Below are 10,727 nucleotides of genomic sequence, written 5' to 3'. Positions count from 1 at the left end.
GCCCAGGGGGGACAGGGAGCGCCCCTGGGAGGTGACAACCTCGGGGATGATCACCGCCAAACTCCATATCTGGCCAGAGTTTCAGCCGGAAGGAGATGGATGATATGTGGATAAATGAGGAAGGGCGACATTTGAAAGGTGAGTTATGAGCCGGCAGAAGCGAGGGAGCGAGTGGATGAGAGGGGAGGGGTGGGAGGGAGAGGAAGAGGGGAAAGAGTGGCCATGACGTCACCAACCAGCTGATCGATGAAAACAAACTAGGGCTGGTGGGCTCATGCCTACATGTATTCAGTATCTTCATACACTTCTTGCTCAACTCTCAAGTCCCACAACTAAAAAAAGATTCGGACATAGTGAAGATCCTGTCAAAAACCTTCATCGGATGCCAGTCGGCTAAAGTTTAACAAATAAAGTGCGGAAGCAGGTGGTGGGTCCCACGTGAGCAACATGGCTGCCTCCGTCGGCCATGTTGTACACGTGGTTGCCACAAGGAGGACGGCTCCCGGCCAGTTTCCAGGACCACCACGCTCACCCACCCACACATGTCAAGACTTCCTCTTATCATTTCCCATTTACCTTCCATTAAAAACACTATCATGTTTCATTACAAATACGTTAACTCAACGGGTAAATGATACAGGTGGCTCTATGTAAACAATTCACCATGGGAAAATTTTCCCTAGAGCCATGACTGAAGGATCATCGTGTAGCCTCACCTTCAACACACAGGACCACCCGGCTGCTCCATCTCAAATCCCACGGTAACACCACCCCGTCTTCTCCTTACCTGTGGACAAATAGAGAGAGAAGCAAATTAGTCATCAGAGAAATGTATGCTGACGTAAAATGAAAATGAGACAATCAAAAATTTTGCCAGAAATCTAGAAAAGTATTCAAATTGCATCCTACAGCCTCGCTACTCTTCGTTCATCCCGTCTGCCTAAATCACAATTTTCCCCCTGCCATTCCACCCTGCTTGGTAGACGGCTTCCAACATACTTAAGTGTCCACCTTCAAGCTTACTCTATCAGGCTATCTTATTAAGTCTCCCTGTCAACCTGTCCACTACTAACGTTTCTTTCCATCCTGTTCTCATGCATACAGCCGGTAACTACCATCCTGCTCACACGTCTGCCAGCTCACCTGCCTGTTTAATACAGTGAGTCCTTGTCCTCAGGCTTGCTCGCCTCCTGGCCATCTTCATACCGAGCCATTCCTTGTCCCTGACAGCGTACCTACACCTTGCCTCCTAACTCTCTCTCTCTCTCTCTCTCTCTCTCTCTCTCTCTCTCTCTCTCTCCCTACATGCTCTGTTCTTCGTGTATCTAGCCTGCAGAATATCCTTGTGTGTGTGTGTGTGTGTGTGTGTGCAAAACCCAACTTCCAATCTACACACCTTCCTAACAGACAGTCTCCCTGCCAACTTGTCCCAATCAAGCATTTAGTCACCCCCCGTGAAGGATTTTCTCTTAGCGTGGTCTAACATAGTCATTGACCAATTCATGTCTCTCTCTCTCTCTCTCTGGACCCTTTTCAACAAGAGTCGGTCGAGTCCACTGAAAGAGTTACCAAACCTGGGGAGGGTTAGAGGAAGGAAGAAGGCAACCAGACCAATGAAGAAAAGGAATAAGGAGAAGGGAAATGGGAGAGGGTGTAGAAGGAAAAGGGAGATGAGAGGGGGGAGAAGGAAAGGGGGCGGAAAGAAATGGAATAAATCGGGAGAGGAAAATAGGAAGGTGAAGGAAAAGTGTGGCACTAGAGCACGTCACGGTGTGGGAAATGAACACAACACGGGGTGGGGTGGGACGACACAGGACGGGGGTGGGACGACACGGGGTGGGGAGTGGGACTACACAGGGGGGGGGAGGGGTGGGGGGGACGACACGGGGTGGGGAGTGGGACGACACAGGGGGAGTGGGACGACACGGGGTGGGGAGGGACGACAGGGAGGGGGACGACACGGGTGGGAGGGACGACACGGGGTGAGGGGTGAGTAGGGAAGGCAGGCAAGAAGGGGGAGGTTAACAGCACAGGAGGAGGGGATGAACACGTTAGGAGGAGAGGGCAAACAGAGGAAAAGGGGAGGAAGCGATCGAGGAGGGGAGCGATCGAGGGAAGGAGCAATGGAAGGGGGGGAGGGGGCGAGGTAGGGATAATTAGCCATCATCAGCGGTCTACATCTATGCCAGGATTTGCCCATCAAGTGTAAAAAAAAAATCAATACACAGGGAGAGAAGCACAGGTGGTGGTGGTTGGTAGGTGGTGGGGTGTGTGGTTTGGTAAGTGGTGTGGTTGGGGTGTGGTGGTGTGGTTGGTGTGGTGTAATGTGGTGGGGTGGTGTGGTCGGTAGGTGGTGTGGTCGTAAGTGGTGTGGTGGTGTCGGTGTGAAATGGTGGTCGGTAGGTGGTGTGGTTGGTAAGTGGTGTGGTCTGGTGGTGTGGTTGGTAGGAGGTGATGGTGGTGTTTTTGGTTGTTGCTGGTGGTAGTGTAAGTGGATAGAGAGAGAGAGAGAGAGAGAGAGAGTAAACAATAATAAGGAAGGGAAGAAACACACATCACAGGGAAAGGACTTAAGAGACAGAAGGTGAGGGAGGGTAGGTGAGGGTAGGTGAGGGGTGGTGGGGGTAGGTGGAAGGGGTGGATTGAACGTCGGTCGCGGGAGAAGAAAACAGAAGAAGGAAAAATGAAAATAATGAGGGAGAGAAATCCGATTATGGAAGAAAGGGAAAGGAGAAAACAACAGGGGAGGAAGACAATCAACACGGGTCAACGAAAAAGAATAAGGATGCCTCGATAATGATGATGATGATGATGATGATAATGATAAAAATAATAGTGATAATAAGAATAAGCATAGCAGGTGTGTGAACAGAGAGAGAGAGAGAGAGACCAAGGTAGCATGAGATATCAAAGAAGACATTGATAAATAAAAGTAGGAGGAAAAGAGGAAGCGGGGGGGAGGAGTGGTAACGGAGAAGGAAGAGTGAGGGAGGAGTGGTAACGGAGAAGAGTGACTGAGAGCTAACGCAGGAGGCCGGGGAAAGAAAATTAGAAATAAATTGGTTGAAAAGATCTTTAAACGGTGTGCGGTGATAATTGCGGAGAGAGAGAGAGAGAGGCTAAGAATTGGTCACTGACTACGTTAGACCACGCTAAGAGAAAATCCTTCACGCACAGAATGTATCTATCAGTCAGCTCGGGAAAGGAAGAGGAGGAGAAGTACAACAATTCCAGGGAGATGAACACTCTCCAACACCTGCCTGACGGGGATGCAGGTGCGTGGAGACGGGGCCCAACGGAGGCGCACCTGGAGTGATATATGAGCGTAGCGAAGTGGGAGAGATTCTTAATGAGCGAGACGTGTTGGGACACGTAATTAAGACGCAAAGGGGGGGGGGGTTCAGGGAGGGGGGGAGAAGAGGACGGCAGCCCACGATAAACTCCAGAAGAAAACGTAAAGGAACAAATTATATCTGGAGCTCCTCTTTAAAGAGTACGTAGAACAAGGTGGTTTGGTCACTCGGGTGGCCGCTAGATCGCCACAGTAACACAATACATAAGAACAAGAATGAAGGAAACTGCAGTGGGACTATTAACCCATACTAAGCAGCCCCGTTTACACTCAGTCCATTTTTCACGTGTATCTGTCCATCCAATATTTGAAGCTTCCCAGCGTGTTCGAGTTAATGATGATCTTCGGTAACTTGGTTCACTCGTCCACTACTATAACCAGTGTTTAACTAGCTGACACCTAAATCTGAATTCGTCTAATTTTAAAAACCATTGCTACCTCCACTACCCCCAGAGTCCACCACCCCCACCCCCCCTCATCCCCATTGTTCACCACCTCCCCTTCACCCCCAGTGTCCACCACCTCCCCCTCCCAGTGTCCACCCCCCTCTCACCCCCAGTGTCCACCCCCCTTTCACCCCCAGTGTCCACCACCTCCCCCACCCTCAATGTCCACTACCGCCATGCCAGCAGGAAGCGAGAGACACACACGTCGCCGACAAGGAAATGAGAGGATATGAAACAAACTCACAAACACAAAATAAAAACGACAGATGTCTGAGACGAGAGTTATGACAGAAGCAAAAGAATGAACATTAAATATATTTTGTGTTTGTGTGAGTGTGGGGGGGGCGGGGGTATAGATGAAGAAGACAAAATAAATGTCAAAGAGATGAAGAACACAAAATAATGGAGAGGAAACTATGACAGGGCGGTTAGATAAGGGGACAGATATGAAGAGCCGACACACACACACAAAAAAGGGGAGACAGAATTCGAGACAGGGAGATGCAGGACATGGGAGGGGGAGGCGGCCAGTCAGCAGGATGGTGGTGGCAGCAGCTGCGACGTCAACAGACAGGCCAGCATTTACATGTTCCCGGGCCCCACCGTGCACCACCACCATGTACACCACCATCACCACTCCTTGCTACTGCCACACTGTCTAACTCACTCTCAACTCCCCTCTTCCTTTGTCTGGGTTGTAACATCATTCTTCATCCCCTTCCCTCCTTGTCTGGCCTTACCTTTTTTTTTATCTCCCTCTCTTACCTTTCTCTCTTTCCTGTAATAAATCTGTGTGTGCGTCTCTCTACGTCTCAATTATTTTCTCATACACTGAATAGTCGAGGGAGGAGCTGGCAACGTTAAGATGGTTTCACCGTTGGATTAGGAGCTTTTTCACCGAGCTGACACACGTGCCAAACCTTACACCTAACCCCTCCCGCTCCCTAAAACCCCCTGATGTGTATATCTCAGAGGGGGGGGGGGGGTTACCCACCTTTTTACACCATCACAACCGATTGGTGGTGTAACATTCCTCGCAGGACCTATAATCCTCGAAGCTGGTGCTGTTGTTGCAGGTGTAAGTGATGTTCCGCCTTGTTTCCCTCACACCACCGCGCCTCCCTCACACCACCGCACCTCCCTCACACCACTGCGCCTCCCTCACACCACCGCGCCTCCCTCACACCAATGCGCCTCCCTCACACCATGGCGCTGCGCCGCCCTCACACCCTGGCGGCAAGACGTCGAGCGTCTTAGACTTTTACTCACTGATTGGTCTGCTTCATATACAGTATGTATGCTGATAACCACATAGGAAACAGGAAAACAAAATTTAAGTTGATATTCTGATATTGATATTGAAACAGTTTATGTGGTTATCAGCAATGCATGGATCACGCGCACTTACAGTGATTGATTTTATTGATTTTTTTTTTACATTTATATTAAAAGTATTACATATTTTACAGTGGTGTTGATATACATAAATGTGATAAGGGAAGCAGTACAACATGGGTTGTATTAAGGTGGAACAAGAGGACAGAGCTATCAGTATCATGTCTAGTCAGCAAATATAATTAGTGCAATGGTAATTTCTATCTATCTACATAATAATTTATGATAAAACGGTTTTGGTGGTACAATAAAAGCAGGTATATAAAGTATGTATTACAAAAATATTAATACTTAGATAATAGATATTTTTTTAGAGATGATTTAAAGGAAGGGAGCGTAGTCTTTGCTCGGATGGGTGGGGGTAAGTTGTTCCACACCTTCACACCGTGATATTTTATGGAGGTCTGGGACTGAGAGGAGCGCATGGGGGTGGTCTTAGTAGCTCTGGGTGCCTTAAGTTGCATCTCTGATTATTTCGGAACTGGAAATAATTTTTGTCAATCAAGTAATTGACAGATTTGTAAACAAATAGGGGACAGCAGTAGGTGTTAATGTCCTCGATTTTTAACATTTTCAATTTAGCAAATTGTTCGTTAGTGTGATCAGTAGTTTTCAAGTAGGTCATTGTTCACACATCTCTCCTTCTGTGCAGTAATCAGGGGTTGTGTTTTTGAAGAGCCAGAGGCCCCCATAGTGTGTGACAGTGTATCAGGTGTTGGTAAACAAGATCATGATAGATTTCTTTCATTGCTGTAAGAGTGAGTGACTGTCGAGTGTGATACATGATACCGCACTGTTTATTGACTTTACTGTGAATGGCTTGTATTTGGTTTCTCCAGCTAAGTTTCTCATCAACAATAACCCCCCCAAGGAATTTAATATTTTGTTCGCGTTTGAGGACTGTAACTCCGTCTCGTGATGATACATCAGCACCCATATAATAGTCATGATCTGGAGAAGGCTACGGATAGCTTGACAGCCACACGCACTCATCATAATCATTCTTACGATTTCAAGGAGTGTATAAAAATACCCTGAAGTCCGATTTTGTTTAATTAACTTTAATCAGCTTAATCCTGACCTGACTGATGATTTTCTTTTCAAGTGAGAATTAAGGCAGTTTAACTTCCTTTTTCTCCCTTTCAACAACAGTTATTTACACATGGAGCGGAGGGAGACGTCTCTCTCTCTCTCTCTCTCTCTCTCTCTCTCTCTCTAGAACTACTGCATCAGAGTAGCGAGACAACGTGTTGTGGTCTCCACCACACAATCATTATTCCTCCCACTTCCGGGTGACCTGCATCCACGTATATCACTGTCCACTTGTACAACAGTAGTGCCAGGACAGTCATCACATCTACAGTAATATGGCGGTCATGGGCGAGGATGTACCACGTCAATGTTGGAGATGATTTTCTATCACCACCATCACCAGCGTTGGGGCTAACCCTCCACTGTCAGTGTTGGGGCTGACCCTCCACTACCACCGGTGTTGGGGCTAACCCTCCACTAACCCTCCACTGTCAGTGTTGGGGCTGACCCTCCACTACCACCGGTGTTGGGGCTAACCCTCCACTACTATCAGTCCACCACCACCAGTGTTGGGGCTGACCCACCAGTGGCGGCCGCGCCACCACTCTAAGGCTTCACAAGTGGACCTTGGAGGGCCATCGTCGCCGCCTGGATTGGAAGTAAAATAACTTTAAGAGGAACTAGGAACTGTGTTAAGTCCGCTGCCCACCACCACCACGCACCTCCACACACAAATATTTTATTTCCCCTTTTTTATAATTCCTCCAGCATTCTTGCTCCTCTCACTTGTGATTTGGAAACGGATTCTTTCCCACGGCTAATTGTTACACTATACTCTCATTAGTAGGTTCCTAAATAGAACTGAAATTTTTGTAAATACAATGTTCTTACGATAAAACTATCGTACACACGTGTGTGTGTGTGTGTGTGTGTGTGTGTGTGTGTGTGTGTGAACTGATTAAATTCTCTTTGATCTTAGCTTTGCTCTGACTTAAGCCAGTAAATCCGGAATTTCAACTTCTTGTGGCCAATATCTGCGAGTGTTGTGTCCGGGAGCTCGGCTTCGTCACCGTCCAGGCCAGCCCTCGTTACTGGTGCATCATACACTCTCAATAAGGCTTTAAGATTTCTTAAATAATTGCCTCGTGGGCGAAGCTTTACTGCATTACATCTCTGAAGAACAAATCTTGATTCATCTCATTCTCCCTCAAGGGCTAGGCCTTAACTTACCTTCATTGATATAATGGGCTACACCCACATAAGATACGATGATGTTTGTATTATAATAAAGGCTGAGGGAGAGTTGTGTGGGGTACTGACCATGAGGAAGACAAGTGAGGAAGGAGGAGCAGGGATCACGGGGAGTCGAGTGAGAGGAAGGGGTTTGTACCGCTGCCACATGGACGAAAGTGTTAATAGTTTGTTCGCGGAAAAGTGAGGGAGACTTAAGGCCAAAATTTCTACAAACAGCCTGGAATTACCTAAGGCGTCCAGTTTCGTCTGGGCACACGTTCTTACAGTCCAGAAAGAAGTTTAGCCCGCTGACAATTCCCACGAGATCATCAGCAACGCACTTGAAACTTTTAACATTTTGGTAAAGTTGGCAATTTTTCCATCCTCTCTACTGGCTGGCACACCGAACCTTAGAATCTGGGAATCTCGCTGGAATGTCCTCTGGAATGGGCCGTCCTTGGAATGGGCCGTCGCTGATAACGGCAGGAGGACTTATTCCAGAATCAGACTGGAATTTATGACCGTCCTGTCCAGCTCAGGGCCACTTCCAGGACCCATCTGTATTATGACCTGGGGGGCATTAGACGGCCATGCGCCCAAGGCGATAAGGATGAAGGCCGCATTGACAGGCAGTAGAGACGTGACCCCTACGGCCGGCGGGCGCTACCTTAACTGCTACTCACAAGTAAACTACACTAAAACACGACAAGCGGGGCTCCGCGGCTTTTCCATCAGACCAGGACAAATGTGCAGCGCCTCCTAGCTGGTCCTGATACCGTCATTGTCACTCTCACTCTGCCACTCATCATAATGTCTCGAGGCCAATAATGATCCTTCACCTCCCATCATGGTCGCCACACGCCCTTTACATTACTACGATGTCACCGCGATCTTACACGATTCTTTTGATGCCTCAAGCCCTATGATGATGTCGCTCGTCTATCATGACAACATAAGTTTTATCACGAGGTTTAAAGTTTTATTGAAAAGTAACACGTATCGTTATGGTGTACAACATTTCACAATAATCTTGCATGTCCGGTTGTCGTTCCCCGAGCCCAATAACTACGTTATAATTTCGAAAGTCCAGCAATGTGGTAAATTCAATTACGATAAGCCGAATCTCATAGCGATGTCGCATGACCCAAAAACATATGACAGGTGTAAATGATGACATTGCTTACCTATCGCACGTCCTATGGTATTACAACGGCGCCGCCTTACACTTTAAACGTCGCGCGTCTGAGTTCAAGTGGTGTCGCACGTCCCAAAGTCAGGTCACGCGTCCTCTTATGATACCGCACATCTCTCCGACATCAAAAGGGCGGGGGTGAGGTCGAGGGAGGGTGGGGGTGGGGACGAGGGAGGGTGAGGCGGGAACGGGGAGGGTGGAGGCGGGGACGAGGAGGGTGGAGGAGGGGCGGGACGGGGTGGGGTGAGGACGGAACGTACATCTTCCTACCATATCGACAATCAATAATGGAAAGAACCAACGAGCTGGTGACTGGGTAGGAAAATCCACTAAAAACTGTCAAACTCGGCCCCTTATTCTCCGTCTTAATCCTTACCAGGCAAGAGACGGAGTTTAGTGAGGCGGCGGGGAGGGAGGGGGGCAATACAGTCACATCCCACCCGCACCCAAACTGTGAATGCCGATACACGCCACACGGTAAAATGATCCGTGAGGACGACCGACCTAGAGTAGGATTTGGCCGGGTCAACTTGGCAAGATTAATTGTGTAGAGCATTCTGGGAGATTAGATGGACCGGCATTTATGAGATTACAGTCGTGTCTCGCTTATCAGGCTACCCTCCTCCTCCTCCTCCTCCTCCTCCTCCTCCTCCTCCTCCTCCTCTTCTTCTTCCTCCTCCTGACCATCACGTCGTACTGTTACTCCTGCTATTTCTTCTCCCCCAACCTCCTCCTCCTCCTCCTCCTCTTAACCCCACCCCTTCCACTTCTTCCTGATCGCCAAGTCACCCAGTAAATCCATCTCCATGTAGCTCCTCCTCTTCCTCCTCCTCCTTCTCTCCTCCTTCCCGTTGTCTGTCGCACTTTTATTTAGGCTATTTTCCCTTTCCTCCTACTCCTATTCATAGTATTCGTTTTTTTTTCCTTTTTCCTTCTGTCCATCCCCCGCTCCCTCCTCCTCGTCCCTCCTCGTCCACATCCCCCTTTCCTCACTCTAGCTAACCTCTTTATCACCTTCTCTAAAGTAATTCTTCCTCACTGTGTCCCTTTTCCCTCGTATCCACTCTTCCTTTCACTCCCCATCTCTATTTTACCGTGTGTGTGTGTGTGTGTGTGTGTGTGTGTGTGTGTGTGTGTGTGTGTGTGTGTGTGTGTGTGTGAAAATTAAAGGTCATCCACCTCCAATACTCTCCTAGGAGCCTTACATGGAGAAAAATTTAGCAACCAGAAAATAAAACAAAATATCCCGAATTCATAAATAAAACCCCATCAAAAAAACCATAATGTCCTTGTGTCATGACAGCAAAACTGAAATTGTATTTGGGTATTTTAGACGGGTCGACAGGAATGGTCTAGCAGAAACTATAAACAAGATTTTTTTTTTCTCGTCTTTACTCTTACTGTTGGGATTTTTACCAATATTTATACAGTGTCTTGCTAAAACCTGCCACTTCATCGTTCAGGTCCGCGTAAATCTTCCCGAAAATGACGAAATTCAGGGGAAAATTTTCTGGCGACTGCGAGGAAGTGTTACTAAAAATGGCAGGAAATCGATTCCAAGGAAGAAGGGAGACACAATCTGAATAAAAGGCCGTGTGACGTATATGACGAGGGTCTTTAAAGCTAAATTTACAGATCCCCAAAAAGTCACTCATCCAGCCTCCACCACTTCGACAATGTGAATTTTCTCTATAACCATTTAATCTTACTGCCTTGAGACTCATTCATAATATGTGCAAACTTTAATAATTAAATAAGTTCTCTTTCCTCATGGTTTTGGTGACTACGTTGGGGAGGTGGTGCGTGAAGACTCCCCTCACCAGGCGTTCACGGTTCTGGGTCACCCCGGGACCACGTATATTGGCGGGTGACGCAGCATGAACACGTGAACATGCTGATTATACTCATAGAAGAAAGATGTAAACGTGGATTGATGTTCAGAGGTGACATAAACACACCCATATATAATGAGCCCAATATTTCAGTACAATGAACATAGAAAACAACACAAGATCAGAACCATCAATTATCATCATTTCCTAAAAACAATTGTCCGTCACTAACAAAAACACCTCAA

The sequence above is a fragment of the Homarus americanus genome, unplaced genomic scaffold, assembly GCF_018991925.1.
Source record: "Homarus americanus isolate GMGI-L3 unplaced genomic scaffold, GMGI_Hamer_2.0 scaffold57980, whole genome shotgun sequence".
Lineage (NCBI taxonomy): Eukaryota > Metazoa > Arthropoda > Malacostraca > Decapoda > Nephropidae > Homarus > Homarus americanus.
The sequence above is the reverse complement of the archived record's forward strand: the minus strand, read 5'-3'. Positions refer to the sequence as shown.